Source organism: Anguilla anguilla, chromosome 17, assembly GCF_013347855.1.
Source record: "Anguilla anguilla isolate fAngAng1 chromosome 17, fAngAng1.pri, whole genome shotgun sequence".
Lineage (NCBI taxonomy): Eukaryota > Metazoa > Chordata > Actinopteri > Anguilliformes > Anguillidae > Anguilla > Anguilla anguilla.
This window is the reverse complement of record NC_049217.1, coordinates 6,556,329-6,566,169: the sequence shown is the minus strand read 5'-3', so window position 1 is coordinate 6,566,169 and position 9,841 is coordinate 6,556,329.

Sequence of the window (9,841 nt, the reverse complement as noted above, 5' to 3'; positions counted from 1 at the left end):
ATTTCTGTTGTAACTTAAATTTCTTAATTTTAATCTAGTTTCGAGTTGTACATTTGATACAGGTTGATCGAACAGGTTGCACTGCCAGTCATAAAATTCGGTGATTTCATTAATAATTGGTATCTTTGAAAATAATCAAATTAAATCGACTACATTTTTTCCCGTGAGCGGTTTTGACTGTTGATGACCTTGTGTTCGGTATTCAGAGTGCCGGACCTCAAATGAGGGTGTTACCTGGTTAAAACCGCTGGATTCAAAAATTAAACATATTTCATATAATCCTCACTTCCCCGACAAGATGGTGGTGCATATACCCGAGTGTTTTTGACAACCGGTTTTAATAAATGATCAACCTTGATTTATACATATTCAACTGTTAGAAATATTACATTTCAATATACAGGAAATAAATTTAATAAAATGATACAGCAATAGAATGTTTAATTCAAATAAATGTTTAAAAATTATTGACAAGAAATCATGCAATTGTCAATAGTGTTACTATTTAAGGAAATGTGCAGACTTTTCATTACTCGAATTAGCCTACTAAAAATACCGAGATTAAAATACATAAAAATATATTTTATAGCCTATCCAAAATGGTACGAATTTAGAGAATGGGGAAACTGCAGCGTATACGTCGCTTGTCCGGACAGAAGTGCTCATGTTTTACCTAGCCTCGTGCCCAAGCTCAGTACTGATTTAAAGGAACGTAACTCGGAAAGACAGCCAGGAAGATACGTAAAGATGAAACGACGGGAACTGAAGTGCGGACCGATGATTGCTTTTCACTACTTCTTGGTTTCAGAAGTAATTTGTATATGTAAAGTTGCTTTTGTTTTTGAGCTGAATGCCGAGCCTGATATTACCAATATTCTAGGGAATATTTTACAGTTTTACACTATGAAAACAATTGTTTTTGACACTTCGGAGATCTACCTGCTCTTTTTGAAAGTTACACACTACAGAGCTCTTAATGATCTGCCTGATATGGTAAATGGTAAATGGACTGCATTTATATAGCGCTTTTATCCCAAGCGCTTTGCAATTGATGCCTCTCACTCATCAGAGCAGTTAGGGGTTTGGTGTCTTGCTCAGGGACACTTCGACACGACCAGGGCGTGAATCGAAGCTGCAACCCTCCCACTGCCGGACAACCGTTCTTACGTCCTGAGCTATGTCAGCCCCTGGACACGGACGCTGAACGTATAAGATCAGGAGGGTCCTTTATAAACAGCCTATAAGAAAAGGGCTGGGGTCCGGCTGTGGAGATGTCTGCACAGTGCAGCGGCAACAACCGTAACGACATAATCACCTTGTTTTTGTTTCTAGAAAGAAACCGTGCTTCATTCCTTTCTTTTCGTCACAGGTTGAAACCTCTCTTCAACATTCTGCAGAAAATGGTTAATACATGTTTTATCCTGCGTGTTTTCTGAAACCGTGTTTCTACTCCACAGCAAGAAAGCACGCGTTCACGCTTGCAGACTTTCTGACCGGACAGTAAAACTGGCTATTTTGAAGAACGGCAAAGCCGCTTGTGATGCAAGGAATGTAGGCTGATGTTGTTTTAATGTTTTTAAAACAACAATAGTTGTTCTAAAGTTATAGTTAGTTCTACAGGGCAAAAAACTGGAATATATGTATTATAAGCATGGCAAATGGCCTGCATTTATACAGTGCATTTTCCAGCTACAACTGTACAAAGCGCTTTGCAATGAATGTGTCTCATTCAACCCATTTACACACACACACACACACCAATGGCGAGGCAGCCATGCAAGGTGCTGGGTGCCTATAAGCAGATACAGCGACTGGAGATGTTTGATACTGTGTGGGGGTATCAGGGGTGTTGTGTGTCTACTAACTGGGGGAGAATTGCAAATGAGCTGGTGAGGGATGTGAATTTTAAAATGGAGTGTTAGATTTACTTTTTTGTTCTTTCTGTTGATTCTTTGAAATACTTCGTCATTGAGTTTTTGAATCTTGAGTTATGATTGGTTGAAAGGAGGAATACTTAATAAAGTATCTTTTAAAAATAAACAAATATCTATCCACCATCTATCTATCTACCTAAATATCTATTGCTGTGAACAGTGTGTGCAACTTTACTAGTTTGCCGACATGTCATTTTCACAACACTTAAATACTTTTTTTTAATTTTCTTAAATTAGGCATATACTAATACTCAAATGTATATAGTTTCTTAGAGTAGTGCTTGTTGTGGTGGTGGTAGAGATGGTTTGCATTTTCGACATTATGTGCATAAATTAGGCCATGGTTGTTCCCAGACATGATACATGTATAAGCAGTGCCTTCTTTTGGCAGACGGGGAGAAGTACTATACAGCTAAGTTGGGAAAACCAGCAATGTGTGGCAATTAGCAGTTGATTGTTGGTAACTATAGTGGAGTAGAATGCTTCTGACCAAACACAATTGGAGAGAAAGAAATGATATTTTGTCAAAGGCATGCGATCACTTCACTGGCTACCGGTCGCTGCCAGGATCCGGTTCAAAGCCCTGACCCTTGCCTACACTGCTGCCAACAGGACAGCCCCCATCTACTTGCAGGACATGACTCAATTCTATGTGCTTGCTCGACCACTCTGCTCTGCGGCAGCAGGGCGCCTTGTAACCCCTCCCACCCGACCAAAGGGATCACAGAGCTTCGCCACCCTAGCTCCCCAGTGGTGGAACGAACTCCCCGTCCCTCTCCGAACCTCCCCCTCACTACCCATCTTCCGCCGTGGCCTGAAGACTCATCTCTTCAGACTATACCTAGACTAACCACCACCACGCTGTATATTTCGCTCTTTTATAATAATTTAAAAAAAAAAAAAACCTTTTTCCTGTCACTTGTTACATGTTGCCCCATCCCTGCACTTCTTGGTAATTTGTATTTGTCCTAATACTGTAGCTTATTCTTCTGCCTAGTTGGCTTTGCAGATGTTAGGCCAGAATAGTGTTCATTGTTCTCGGCTAGAAATAGCTGTACAAAATAAGTATTGTACCTTATTGAACCCGTGTTCAGCAGTTGTCTACGACCATGATATGCCCTTTTTTTGTATGTCGCTTTGGATAAAAGCATCTGCCAAATGAATGTAATGTAATGTAATGTAATGTAATGTAATGCATTTGAAAATAAAATTGGGGCCAAAAGTACTTGGTAGATTGTGTGGTTGACTGAAAAGTAATTAACTACTACAACTGCTACACAAATTTGAATGCAGTTGAAATACCAGAAAACTGCTGTTAAACGTTATTAAACTACTGGTTTAGCTATATGTACTTAAACGACTGCCCAACACTGTTGGCCATTGAGTAGCCTAGGTGTTTTTGCAGATGTGTGTCCAGAAGTTGGAGCGGGGAGACACCTAGACGCCGAATGTCGCCAGTGTGAAGTAAAATTGGTAAATCTTGTGTTCCAGAAGCCTGGAAATCTTCAGAAAGTGGAGGTTCAGCAGATTTGTTCCAGTTTTTTGTGTAATTTATGATTTTGGAGAAGGTGCTGTTCAGGCCAAACACTGCTTGGGCGTGCAAGGATCTTATGCATATAGCAATGTCATCAACATGGAGGCTGATTTTATGTTGTGAAATGAAGATATTAATTCCTTTGAATTTATTGTTTTGTCATGTTGCTTCAATATAAATCACAAATCACAAAGGAGAGTGTGGGCACACTTGTTTACTTCCCCGGGGATGTGTGAAGCTCTATGAAGTAATCCCAGTTACGTGATAGAGACCATAGACAACGTGCAAACTTCTGATCCACTCAATAAACAACTCTCCAAAACAAAATTTGTCTAATGTGTTGAATAAACTGATCAAATTATGGTATATATTTTTTGCCATCTAGTGATGCAACTATTGTCTTAGTTTGGGTATGTTATGATAGATTAATTACATTAAATTATCAACAAGCATGATTAAATGCATGTCTTTTTTTGATGAAACCTGTTTGGTCAGAATGAATTAAGAAGGGTGTGGCTGTTTCTGTTTCGACAGCTAGGGTTAATTATAAATCTCAAGACAGTGTTGAATAGAGAAAGAGGGCAGTAGCTCGAAGGTTGCGCTTGACGCATTGAATCCGGATGACACAAATTGGCACCATAAAACACTATTTTTAATCTACTTTGAATAACTCTCGTCTTTGAATGTGGGATCGTTTTCTTTTTTTTTTGTTAGGGAGTGGAGACGCGTGATTCTCAAATACGTCAAATTTACTAACAATAAAACCAGATTTGCTTTTGAAAATCACTATTACTTTTTGCTAAAATGCACAAAGGGTGAACTATTAGGTTAATCAGTTTAATCTGTAAAAAAACAGAGGATTGTGGAGGGAAAAATGTCAAAATCAGGGGCTCAAAGAGTTTTAATTAATCCTTATTTGGTTTTAGTAAGAGTGATATGACAGCTGCATTCATGTGCAAAGGGATTAGGGAGTTGAACAGTGACAATCTATGCCAAAAGTTAGAATTCAGCAGATAATCCATCAGGTTCATCAGGTTCAGGAGATTAGGCATTTGTTTAAGAGCTCTGTTGTGTACATCCGAAGTGAGTGATTTGCCTAAGGCCTGCTTGCTCTTTGGACAATTTGGGTAGTTCCAGGTTGTTTTACCAATGACTGTATGTATGCTAGATCTGGCTCAGGATCAGAGGGGTATAAATTACTGTAAAATGTTCAGAAGATGTTATTTATATAATGTGGGTTGTGGACAGTTTTCCTGGAAATCATAGCTGGAACTTTTTTTTTGTTTTTTTAAGTTGTGTCTGATTTGCCAAAACCATGGCTAGTTTGTTGCTATTGTCAAATTGTTCTATTTAAGTTGTTGTTCCCAATTTAAGATTCATTAGTTCAGTCTGTATTTGTTCATTGGGATTGTCAGAATGCTCAACTGTTAGTTGTTTAATCTTGCATTCCAAATATATGTTTCATATTGTGTTTTTTCTTGTGTGATGAGTATGATATGATTTTTCTTCTGATTGCTGCTTTGCTTGTTTCCCATGGTAGCAATGGTGAGATTTCTGGAGAGTCATTCCTCTCATTACATTACAGAAATGTATTAGATGCTCTCATCCAGAGCGACTTACACAACATTTTACATAGCATTGTACATTGCATCCAGTTATACATCTGGGCTGCGTTTCCCAGAGTCTCCTTAGCGCTACGTGCGTCGTAAGGTATCCCTTAAGCTCTTCCTTTAGCTCTCGAGCTGTTTCCCAGCGTCTCCTTAACTAAGGTATACCTTTAAAAGGGTGGTCTGGGGCACTCGTAAGCTGTCCCTTAGCGCTGCGTTCCGCCGTTTCAGCCTTATTATGCCAACATTTTGCTTTTCAAATCGACAGTTGTACTACAGTGCGCATCTAGTAGCACATCGGCATGCGAAAATTAGTTTAATATTTACTTTACGAAAATTAGTTATCCAATCAACGTGTCTGTGCATAGCACGTCGTGAGAATGTTGTCGTTTTACCTGTCTATCCCCATCATGATGGTAATTAAGTATAGGGCCTATCCATGATAATAATCCAATTTGTGAAAAGAAAAAAAAAGTTTTTTTAAATTTATACGTAGTGGCGCTAACTTAGGATATGGTTTTTCTGACTGCATACCCTGTATAAATTAGTTCGTTTGTGTGTGAGTCAATGATCACACTGACTTGGAACAAACCGCCGGTTTATTAAGAATATAAAATCTGTGTGTGCAAAAAACAACGTTGAGTGAGTCCACTTGCATGACCGAACTAGAACACGTTGATTGGCTAACCATAAACACACATACAGGTACAGTGGCTCATAATGGACAAACATAGCCAAATTATCTACATCCCCTTCCTTTAGCTCACACCTCCTATGTAAAACAAAATAGCACTGGGTAAATATCAACATTACGGAACATTTTTCTTACCATGTTGTTTTACGATTTTCGGTAAACAACCCAATAATGATATTCTTGGTTAAATTTAAAATTATCTAACAGCAAATTAAGGTGGATGAACAAATCACTTTAACAGGTAGACCTATTCATAAGGCACCCGGTATATAATTCATCATGATCAATTTACACAGACGCGCTTTTGCCTTTCATCTACGACCATTTTTGCATTGCAGAGAAAAGTTCGCGGGAATCAGTGCAGTGCAGTGATATGCTGCTACAGTTGCCTATATATTGTGTGACAAAAACAAATTAACATTAGACCTTTGTTTCAATAAGAACAAAATAATTCACCCATATGTAGCCTATATCCTTTCCCCTGGGCTTCCACGAAGTCCCAGACTATGGCTTATATGTCCCGATTGACGCTTTTTATTTTATCCATTGTAGCCTATATGTACGTATTTATTGAAACTATCACAAGATCTCGTCTTAACGGACTCTTAAAGAGATTAGCAGATAATCTCTAGTAGGCATAGCTTCCTCTTCTGCAATATTAGATTGATGTAAAATGATTATGACAACACGTGTAATATTAAAACGTCATTCACAAGCCTTTACAAGTGAGACAATCGATTCGCTTGGCATCGATTGATAAACTTTTCAGCACCACATTGAAGGCCAGCTCCAACTTACGATGTACCTTTAAGTTGTACCTTAAGAGTTGCCTTAAGGTATAGTCTGGGAAACACTCGTAAAAAAGCGGTTTCCCTTAAGAAGGTATACATTAAGAACCTTCGTAAAACGTTAAAGTACATCGAAACTCGGAAACGCAGCCCTGGGTATATACTGAAGCAATGCAGGTTAAGTACCTTGCTCAAGGGCACAACAGTGTCCTACCTGGGTAATCAAACCTGTGACCTTTAGGTTGCAAGACCAACTCCTTACCCATTATACTACACTGGCGCCCTATCCATAAAGACAAATAAAAATGCCTTCTCTTATAGTATCATATTATCAAAATCAGGATCCTTAAGCATTTATGTGTTCAACTGCCATCTAACCGAGGGTTTGATGGAGGATTCAACGTTTAATGTAAGAGAGGTGGCTACCTGGTCACTGATTATGATTGGTTGAATTTTACTTTTCAGAACGAGTGAATTACTGACTTCTTTAGAAAAGAAGAATTGGTGGCAGGAGGAAAATGTAAGAATGTTCTCTTGATGGTGGGTTTTTCATTCTCTGATGCCAAAATCATTCATATATTGTTTTATTGTTTCCATGGAATTTTATTTCCTTGAATTACCTGAGATACTTGAGCAGTCAATTTTGGGATTAATAACCACACTGAAGTTTCCAATGATTATAATGTTTGTGGATCCACTTAGGAAAGAAAAAATGTATGAATTATAATTGATCCTACACAGAATGCAAATGCAAACACAAGGCAGTCTATTCATTTCGTAATTTAATCTCTATCTGAAACGGAATGTGAATGCAAACACATGATAACAATGGATGACCGCTGGAGAATGAGTAAACGTCATCCTCTGTAGCCCAAACCAAAAATAGAAAACCCCCACTCACGAGTATACTTTTTATGATCTTGGCAGCATGCAAAATAAGTATTACATTACATTACAGGCATTTAGCAGATGCCCTTATCCAGAGCGACTTACATAGCATTTACATAACACTGACATTGCATCCATTTACACAGCTGGATATATACACTGATAGGTTCCCAGTTTTATTTAGTATACATATATATATTATATGTAGTGTATTGTGTTTCTGTTTCTGCCATTACTGTGTCTGTAGCAAGTTGCATGCCTCTGTGTCTAGCCCCTCAGTTGTGTGTCTCAGTATAACACCTCTAGTGTCTGCGGCAAGGATGTCACATTCCTATGCTAAATGGCTGCGAGGGTTCCCAGGAAGGGACAAGACCATTTTGTCTCCAGCCAGCCACTTAACTCAACCTTTTGATATGTATGACTGCAAACTGTATATCCAGACACCACACAGCATGATCGGCAGAGATTCTCTCAGCACAGCGCCCGAATATGCTGTGTCTGTCTCTCCCTTGCACATTGAATTAAACATCAAATCCTCTGAGGAAACTTTGTCAGCGTGTTCTTCATCGTCCTGCATTTGACTCCACGAATACAGGCAAAATATCCTAACAACACTAAAGGAATGCTGGTTAAGTACCTTGATCAAAGGTACAACAATGGTGTCCTACCTGGGAATTGAACCTGTGAACTTAAGGTTACAAGACCAGCTCCTTACCCATTAAACTACATTTAAAGGTGCATGTAATTACATCCTCCAGCCCAGTTCAGGCTGATATTCAAAACTGCACAAACTTACCCACAGGCTGGATTGCCTTTGCCTATTTTATTCAATAAATGCAATTCAATACAGAGAACTGTCACAAAGACACTTTAAACACCAGGCCTGAACCCCCAAACAGCAAGTACATAAGGTAAAAAAACTCCCAGTGGGGAGAAAACCCTCTAATGGCGACGAGAAAAAAAACTCCCAAATGGGAAGCATGATGTATGATCTTCTGGCTTGGCACTGAGGTTGTTTTTTTATTTAGTCTTTTTTTTTTAACAAAGACCAAAAGCATGTTGGCATTTGTCAAACCCAAAAAAAGCACACAAGAAAAAAAATGTGGGTGTTTATCTGAAGACCAATCTAGAACATTCAGGCAGGTAGACTTAGCCGCTTGCAATGTTGCCCTTCCACTGCGTAGCACCCTGAGGGTTTTCCACACAACAGGTGAGGTCATGATTGCTCAGTGCCTTCTCTACTCTGTTTTATTCCACCAAGACGCTCCCTGCGTGGGTCACACCCAAGCGGCCAAAACCAGACTTCGTTTTTGAAGCTCATTTCCTGGTGTTGTAGTTCCTGGTTGCTCACTAGCGCCACTACGGATGGCTCCAGTATAGGTGTTTTCATATCCGGTTTCCATGTAAGTCTACGGTACAAATGCGATCAAAATACAAAGTCAATAATTTTTTCTCACAAGAACAAATAGTCATAATAGGTGTATTTTATTGGTCTTATGACTGTCCATGGGTCGATTTCATGATTTATTGCGTCATTTGGGCACAGTGCCAATATTTGTTCTGGACCAATGAGGTACAGCTTGCGTCACTTCCGGATTACTGCGGAGGACTCACCTATAGTAGGGGCTACAGTCTATGGTCACTGGGGTGGGCGGTGGCGTCTCTTGGCCTTGACATTGCGGCGCCGGCTACGGTCCGCCTGTGCTAAGTCTGAAAATGCAAGCATCCCATTTCGTGGTGATTTAATTATGGCGTGTGCTATTTACAGCTGCACTAGACGACCATAAAATAATCCTCCTCTTAAGTTTTTCGGTAGCCGAGTCATTTTTACTATTTCCTTTAGCCTACTTAACCAAATAATTAGTTGGCAGAAAGCGTAATCAGCTTGCTATATTTGGTAGTCCAGTAGTAGCCTATGCTAAAACAGTTCGCAACTTCGGCTACCAAGCCATTTGACTAGCTAGCTAACCTTAACCGGCAAACATTCAATCTGTCAGACGTGTTTGGCGGCTTGTCAGTCGTGTACATTCCGTAAATGTCTACCTGGGCCATGCTTCAAGCATGTGACAAAGCTACTATAATCCCGATTTTGGGATAAACACTTTTTCAGTTTCACGAAGCGAATTAAGAGTCTCAAGGTTCATTTGCTGAAATCACACACACAGAATTTAACGAAATTAACCATCTTGGCATTTAGAAAGGAATATGTTTTTAGCATTTAAGAGACCGACAAGCTAGGCATTTAAGACAGTGGTTCTCAGAATCGGTTCTGGGGGCTCCTTGCGTATATTGGCTTTTCTCCATTGGTTTTGATGATTTACAAGAAAAAAACGATAGCCTAATAATAATTAGAAATTCAACGTAGGCTACATTATTTTTGTCTTCATGCACCAGGT